This window comes from Ahaetulla prasina, chromosome 3 (genome assembly GCF_028640845.1).
Source record: "Ahaetulla prasina isolate Xishuangbanna chromosome 3, ASM2864084v1, whole genome shotgun sequence".
In the NCBI taxonomy this organism is placed as follows: domain Eukaryota; kingdom Metazoa; phylum Chordata; class Lepidosauria; order Squamata; family Colubridae; genus Ahaetulla; species Ahaetulla prasina.
This window is the reverse complement of record NC_080541.1, coordinates 29,522,163-29,530,705: the sequence shown is the minus strand read 5'-3', so window position 1 is coordinate 29,530,705 and position 8,543 is coordinate 29,522,163. Positions and strand designations below refer to the sequence as shown.

The window sequence follows — 8,543 nt, the reverse complement described above, 5'->3', positions numbered from 1 at the left end:
CTTTGCCCTTGTTTGGAAGAATGGAGGGCTGGAAGCTTGGGGTCAACCAGCTGGGTATTGAGAATTGGTAATGCTGTGTTTTAGTATTCCCTTTTCTTTTTTTCTTTTTTTTTTATTCAAAAAGTTTTACAGAAATTTTTTTCCCCCTTTCCCCCCACCTCCCCTCCCCCCTCCCTTCACAACCCCCCTCCCCCCCCCCGACTTCCCGGAACGAGCACAAGGTATAGTTAAAAATAAAACAAACATATGCTAAAAAAAATTCGTCCCAACTTAATTATACACCTACAATCATCAATTCCTAACTTCCCCCGAAAACAATCAAAAATAATACATCATAATCATTCAAAAACAGTCTGATAACTCTTAGTCTGATATCTACGTTGAATATAGTCAATCCATTTTTTCCATTCCTTTAAGTATCTTTCTTGCGTATTGTCTTTCAAAAAGGCTGATATCTTCGCCATCTCAGCCAAATTGGCAACTTTCAATATCCATTCTTCTATTGTAGGTAAGTATTCCCTTTTCTAATTATATTTCTGTAATTACTATGTAATTACTATGCCACAGAGCCCCTGACTACGACATTACTCATATGCAAATATGTTAACCTCACTGCTAACATGGGCTACCTCTTGCCCATATCCTCTCATCTTCCTGGGTGAACTAAATCTACCTCTTATTAACTGGATAACTAATGAATGTACAACTGATCCAATCCCTACTACACTATACAACGCTGTTACAAACCTAGGTCTTGAACAACTTGTAACTAACAATACAAGACTCAACAATTGCCTTGACCTCATCTTCTGCAACAACACAAACTCAATTTATGGACTACAAATTAAAGAACCCTTTTCCAACAGCGACCACTGCATGATTGACTTTCGTCTCAATATACGCCCTTACATAAATCGTCGTAATAATAGCATTCCTAACTACAACTTCAAAAAAGCCAACTATGACCTTATAAACAACGATCTCTCATCTCTGGACTGGCAAAATCTGTTTGCAACCTGTATAACTGCTGAAGACCACTATAGAGTTTTCCTACTTAAAGTCAATAGAGTCATTAAACTTTACGTACCACAAATGACAACCAAGATCAGGAAAAGCAAACTACCCATATCAATAAAAAAGCTTCAATCAAAAAAAAAATCCCTCTGGAGAAGAAACAAAAAAGGCTATGTAGCAAATTTCAAAAACCGCTACAGAAATATATGCGACCTAATAAAAACTGAATGCACAAATTACCACACCAAGCAAGAAGAGGACCTTCTGCGCACAAATTCCAATCGTGCCTTTTATAATTTTGTGAACAATAAACATAAAGACTCAAGATCCATCCCACCACTAAAAGATTCTAACGACAAAGAATGCAATGACGAAACAGTTAAAGCAAACCTCTTCAAAATATTCTTTGGCTCAGTTGTTGTTAACAGCGATGACATATATCCGACATTCCCAAATCGTACCACAATGAGTATGACGACTTAACACATATAGATTTCACAGAAGATAATGTTGGAAAAGCTCTTCATAACTTGAAACCATCGCTATCTATTGGACCCGATGGACTATGTGCATACTTCTTAAAAAAACTTTCCACTAATATAGCAGAACCCCTAAGCATAATCTTTGATAAAGCTTTCACTACCAGTTCCCTTCCCAAACTTTGGTCACTAGCCACAGTCATCCCTATCTTCAAAAAAGGAGACCCCAGCTTAGTCGAAAACTACAGACCGATCTCCCTTTGCTGCGTCACCTGCAAAGTCATGGAATCTATCATCAACCAATCCATTACCTTCCACTTAGAAACAAACAACCTACTCTCTAATAAACAATTTGGTTACAGGAAAAAAATATCATGTAACTTACAACTTCTCCACTGTAAAAACATATGGACTACAAATCTTGATCAAGGCAAAACAATAGATGCAATCTACATAGACTTCTGCAAAACTTTTGACTCAGTAGTACACAATAAACTTCTCCTAAAACTAAAATCCTATGTCATTTCAGGACCCCTTCACAAATGGATATCTGCTTTTCTGTCTAACAGACAACAAGTGGTCAAAATTGGCAATGCTCTATCAAATCCTGTTCCTGTCAAGAGTGGCGTTTCTCAAGGCAGTGTTCTTGGACCAACACTCTTCATACTATACATAAATGATCTTTGTGACCATATCTCAAGTAATTGTGTTCTCTTTACTGACGATGTCAAACTATTTAATACCACCAACAATACAGCTACCATTCAAAAAGACCTTGATCATCTAACCGCTTGGTCTAAAACTTGGCAACTCCAAATCTCAGCCAGCAAATGCTCAGTCTTAATATTGGAAAAAAGAACCCAAACACTAAGTACATACTTGATGGACATTACCTTACAGATGACCCCCACCCTGTTAAAGACCTTGGAGTTTTCATATCAAATGATCTAAGTGCCAAAGGTTACAGGAAAAAAACTACATAGCAAAAAAGGCTCTAAGGGTTGTAAACCTAATCTTGCGTAGCTTCTTTTCCAAAAACACTACACTACTAACCAGAGCATATAAAACATTTGCTAGACCAATTCTAGAATACAGCTCACCTGTCTGGAACCCTCACCACATTTCTGACATCAGTACAATTGAACGTGTCCAGAAATATTTTACAAGAAGAGTTCTTCACTCCTCTGAAAACAACAAAATACCTTATCCCACCAGACTTGAAATCCTAGGCTTAGAAAACTTAGAACTCTGTCGTCTTCGACAAGACCTAAGTTTAACTCATAGAATCATCTATTGTAATGTCCTTCCTGTTAAAGACTACTTCAGCTTTAATTGCAATAATACAAGAGCAACCAAAAGATTTAAACTTAACGTTAACCGCTTTAATCTAGATTGCAGAAAATATGACTTCTGTAACAGAATCATCAGTGCTTGGAACACTTTACCCAACTCTGTGGTCTCTTCCCATAATCCCAAAAGCTTTAACCAAAAACTTTCTACTATTGACCTCACCCCATTCCTAAGAGGACCATAAGGGGTGTGCATAAGAGCACAAATGTGCCTACCGTTCCTGTCCTATTGTTTTTCTTTTTTCTTCTTATATATATATATGCTTATACCTCCTTATATTACTTCATATATATGTTTATATACTATATAATCTTTTTGTGTGATGCTTATGTATATTGTTGTGACAAAATAAATAAATAAATAAATAAATAATTCATTTTTGCACATTTTTGCACATTTTTCCTTATTTTTGCATAGGGACAGATATGCTTTTTAAACCCGTATCTATTGATAATTCCAAGCTTGTCCTAAGCAGGATGGCCCATGCAAAGAAAGGTGGTGAAAAGAAGAAAGGCCAATCAGCCATCAATGAGGTGGTTACTCGAGAATATACAATAAATATCCACACAAGGATCCATAGTGTGGGCTTCAAGAAACGGGATTCGAAAATTTGCCATGAAGGAAATGGGTACTCCTGATGTACACATTGATACCCGTTTGAACAAGGCTGTCTGGACGAAAGGAATAAGGAATGTTCCTTATCGTATCCGAGTACACTTATCTCGAAAGCACAACGGAGATGAAGATTCACCCAATAAATTGTATACACTGGTTACTTTTGTGCCAGTCACCACCTTTAAAGGTCTACAGACTGTTAATGTAGATTAGGAGTAGTCAACTTTTTTATACCTACCACCCACTTTTGTATTTCTGTTAGTAGTAAAATTTTCTAACCGCCCACCGGTTCCACAGTAATGCGCTGTGTATCGTCATCTGTGCATGCCTCTCGCACATCATGGATTGGGTTTGGGGAAGGGGGGGCCAGCTACCAGCTCTGCTTGTCTGTTACAGCTGGGTGGTGTGGGGGGAGATGTGCGAGCTATTCTGGGATGAAGCTCTTTTGTTTGCGCCGTTTAGTTTCACTTATGTAACATGAACTAAACTTATGCGCGGGCGATACAAATAGTATATTTTCAGAAATTTAAATTGTCACGGGGAATTTTATGAAAACCTAATGAATATGTTTTTAAATAATGCTATGAAATTTTTTTAAAAAGTCAATTAAATTAAAAAAAAAGGAAAGTGCTTTAGTATCAGACAAAACCCCTACCGCTGACCATGAAAGCTGGAATGCCTACTAGTAGGTGGTAGGGACCAGGTTGACTACCACTGATGTAGATGAAAACTAAGCTTTTATTACAATAAAAATACTAAAAAAATAAAATAAATAAACACGTGTCTATTAATGTGCATTTTTATTTTGACTTATGGATCAAATGACAACATTCTGAAAAGTATGTATTTAGGTATATATCACTTCCAGTTGGGTTGAAGCTGAAAATTTAATAAATTTGTAGACAAACGTGAAACTATGTCTCCTGCTTCCATGCTCTTTTAGGTCACTGAGCTGTTGCAGTTATACATAATAGGAAATAGTAAAGATGTGACACTATAAACCAGCTCAGTCTCATCCTGACCTCTATGACTAAGGTTGGCATTAAAAGCCTGACAGCTGTGTAAAGAACTAAGTGCTGTAGACATCTTAATAGCTTCCTCTGCCCCCCAAGCCACAGACTTAGCTTAAATGGTGAAGTGTACAGCTCCACTCATAACCTGATGGCTTTCAACTTTCACTTTGTATAAAATAAAATGCTAAATTACAGCCTGACTTAATGCTACTAATTTAGAGTTCTTAATGAAAGAAAGAGAAGATCAAAGCTCTGTCAAAAAGGATCACAAACATGCTGATACTGTGGAAGAGGGTGAGATGATAACCAGAAAGTCTATCAATGACTATGAAATATGTATATGAATGTATATAATACGAACAAAACATGAACAAAGCTTTCATTGTCTGTTTCAGTGCTAAACATTTCAGTACTGCTTTAGTGACATTCCCCCTTATCATACTTACAATGGCATTTGAAAATTCTGTTAATTGTAGACCCAGAACATCTGGAGAATACGTTGTTAGAGAAGGTTGTTTTATATAATCTATATTGTATTTTGCATAGAAAAATGCTATCAGCTCAGTTCTCCAAGAAGTAGAAAACAGAACTGGTTCCTGTCACTAAGAGCATCAATCTTGGATTACCTCAGCTTATTTGTGATCCTTCTCTAGTAAATTATTGCACATGTGAGAAGAGTTGGACCAAATACTGGCTTGTTACTGCTAGGAACTGGAGGAAATGGGAGAAATGGCAAGTAAAGATAAAGGCGGTAGTTAGAGTTGACTTATTTTGCCGATTTCTAGTATTTAATAAACATGTATATCACTTCTTATCATTGTAAAGCAGGTGCTATCAGATTTATGCATAGACTAAAAATGATAACCAAGGAATAAAAGAAAGGAATAAGTTATAAAATGAAAATAGTTCATGTTAATGTAGACATAGTTAGGCATTAGTGCAAGTTTTGTGTGCCTCTCTCCTTTATACCTACTGAGAAGCAGAGGGCTATCTGATATTACACTATTCATATTCTTCTATGAAGTGATATGATATGAAAATATTCTATGAATCTAATTTAAATATTTTTTGGCTTTCATGGAATACTAGTCTAGGGAGATGGACTTCCTTTGAATTCAGACTTCCTCTGACTCCATTATCTTAGGCCAGGAAGTCTTAATTTTTTTATTCCATTGATCTCTCGGAGGGTCTATTCAAACCCGTGGACTCCTTTTGAGAAAACCATATTTCAGTCAGTGGTGTTATGTTATGTCCTTCACAAGTTGTGGGAGCTTCATCACTGGAAGCTTTCAAGAAGAGATTGGACTTTCATCTGTCAGAAATGCCGTAGGGGCTCCTGCTTGGGCAGGGGGTTGGATTAGATGACCTACAAGGTCTCTTCCAACTGTATTATTCTGTATTACAAAGGAAACCAATTACGCACAATTAAAATTACTTTTTTTTAAAAAGGAGTTTGAAGCAGATATTCAACCAAATTTCAGTTAGAAATTTAGAAATAATGTAATGGTTTTTCCAGCCTAATGGACCACCTGAAATTTATCCATGGAAATACCCCATATAAAGCATTCCAGGAAACAGTGTTCAATCAACACCAGGTGGATAATTAATGAAAGAACAGGTAATTGAGGAAAAGAGTGGCCTCATATTTATGGAGCACAGTCTCTAACCAAACTCACCTGATTTTGCTTTTCCAGCATCAGGCTGTATTTTAGGTTTTTAGTCTTATCTTAATTTTTTAAAAAATCATTTACTTCGGAAGTACACAACGAGCAGCTCCAATCGCCATGCAGTCCCCAATTATTTTGTAGCCTTCAAAAACTTTCCTGATTATGTCAGTTGAAAATTAGCTTATTTTCCTAGAGTTTTGAGATAGTCAACAAGTAAACATTTATTTTAGTCCTAAAATCTCACAGCTTAAAACAAAACACAACAAAACAAACAAACCTACTGTGATGTGGGCCCACTTATTTTTTACCCTAATGTCCAACTTCTCTCCCATGTTAAGTGTGAACCATCCCACCAACTACAATGTATATATCCATATTACTGCTCTGGTGGTCAAAATGTGAATGATAATGATATGCTGATGATGATTGCAGTCTGGGTTTGGATTCTGTATTGTTTGGTTTTTAATATATTTGTTATTACTGCATATTCATTCATTCATTAAATTTATTTATTAAATTTGTATGCCACCTATCTCACCATCCAAAGTATAGTAGGACTCGCAGAATCTGGGGGTGGAGTTAAAAGAGAGATCAGCCTAAAATCCCTACATAGCCACCGCTAAGTCCAACCTCCCTGAATTCTGTTGACTTAACTTCAACCAGGAGCTAACTCTTAGTTGAGAAGATTCCTGTGCATAGACCTGAGTAGCAATAAATCAGTTTAATTGGATCTTCATGTGTGGACCTGATCTTTTGCACCTGAACCCTTGATAACTGATTGTGGACAGCTTATAATATGATAAGAGCATAAATATAAAAACATTAAAATATTAACATTAACAGGAATTAAATAAAATTGGGACCAGATACATGAGTGGAACTGAGTCCGGATCTTCTCCCTCATTTCATCAGCGATTTCCAACATAAAGTGTCCCCATTGGGGATGTGTGTGTCCAAGCCAATTGATAGAGCCAATTGAGGCCTTCAATTTGTATGGGCATCCATAATTAACTTTTAACACTGATTTTTTAAAAAAATCATCCCTTTTACATTAAACATTTTAATGTTTACATACTGGTAAAAATTATTTTAATATTTTATTTGAACATTGCCCAGTGTCCCTATTGTGTATTGAGTTCGAGGAATTACTGAGGCGACTACGAGCGTAGTAAACAACAACCTTTAATGAAAGCCAACTTCAAACAATAATGGCTCGCACCCTGCGTTTGACAGCTCTTAAATAAACCTGCTGTCAAACAGGAGAGCCAATCAACACACACTAAGAATTCCCGCACATTGGGTTGCCATGCGTCTTAACCAATAGGATACCGTCTCTCATTTAACATGGCGGCTCGCCGAACACAACACTCCTTCCCCCCTGGATCGCGCATGCGTAGTCCTGTAAGTATGCCGGGGGCCGACGCGGTCTGGTGGATCGCCGTAACTCAGGAACGGACGGCGGCTGGACACAAATGGAAGGAGGATGGACCTGCGGCGCTGCAGAGGCCCCAGAAGGTGGAGCCACAACGATGGGAGAAGTTCCACCCCCTGGTAGGTCGGGCGGGCGGTTGTCGCTGACGGCATCATGCGGAGGACTGAAACCCGGAACAGAACTAGAGGGAAATGTGCACCAGGTGGACATCAGGTGTTCCCTCTCGCCAGGTAGGGGGATGGCTAGCGGTCATCCCCGTAGTTGGTCCACATGGCGCCGCCACGTCCGGCCATCTTCGAGGCGGACCCTATAAGAACAGGGACCAGTTATGCCCGAGATAATGCCTGGCAGCCAACGTGGTTCACCCCAAAATTTTGCACATAGGCGTGGTCCCCTCTGCGAAGGACCGGGCGGCGGAGCAGGTCAGGGGGTGGTCTGGGTGAATAACCGGGGTGGAGTCGGTCCAACGTGGTCCTTACGCGGCGGCCCATTAATAACTCAGAGGGGCTTCTGTTAGTACTGGGGCAGGGTGTCGTGTGCTGGGCCAACAGATAGGCCGATACCCTCTCATACCAGTGTCCCGTGTCCAACCTGGCCAGGGCTTCCTTGGCCGATCGCACGGCCCTTTCAGCAAGGCCATTACTAGCCGGGTGATATGGCGCAATTGGGGCGTGACGGATGCCCTGGGATGCCAGGTAGGACAAGAAGGTGGCAGAAGCTAGTTGCGGTCCATTGTCTGTTACTAGAACATCAGGGAGCCCATGGGTGGCAAACAACTTGGACAAGACCTGTATCACTGCCTCTGAAGTGGTGGATGCCATGAGTGCTATCTCAACCCACTTCGAATAGGCATCCACCACAATTAGGAAGGTGCGACCCTTGAATGGGCCCGCGAAATCCAAATGAATCCGCGACCACAGGGCCCTGGGGTTTTCCCCCTCCCCCGGGCCAGCGACTGGAGCCGCCGGCCTGG

At 39.5% G+C, this 8,543-nt stretch overlaps 1 pseudogene; it reads left to right on the top strand.

The window, feature by feature from the left end:
- Nucleotides 1–3,310: 3,310 nt before the first annotated feature.
- LOC131195620 (large ribosomal subunit protein eL31-like) lies at nucleotides 3,311–3,671 on the top strand (annotated as a pseudogene).
- The last annotated feature ends 4,872 nt before the right edge of the window (nucleotides 3,672–8,543 follow it).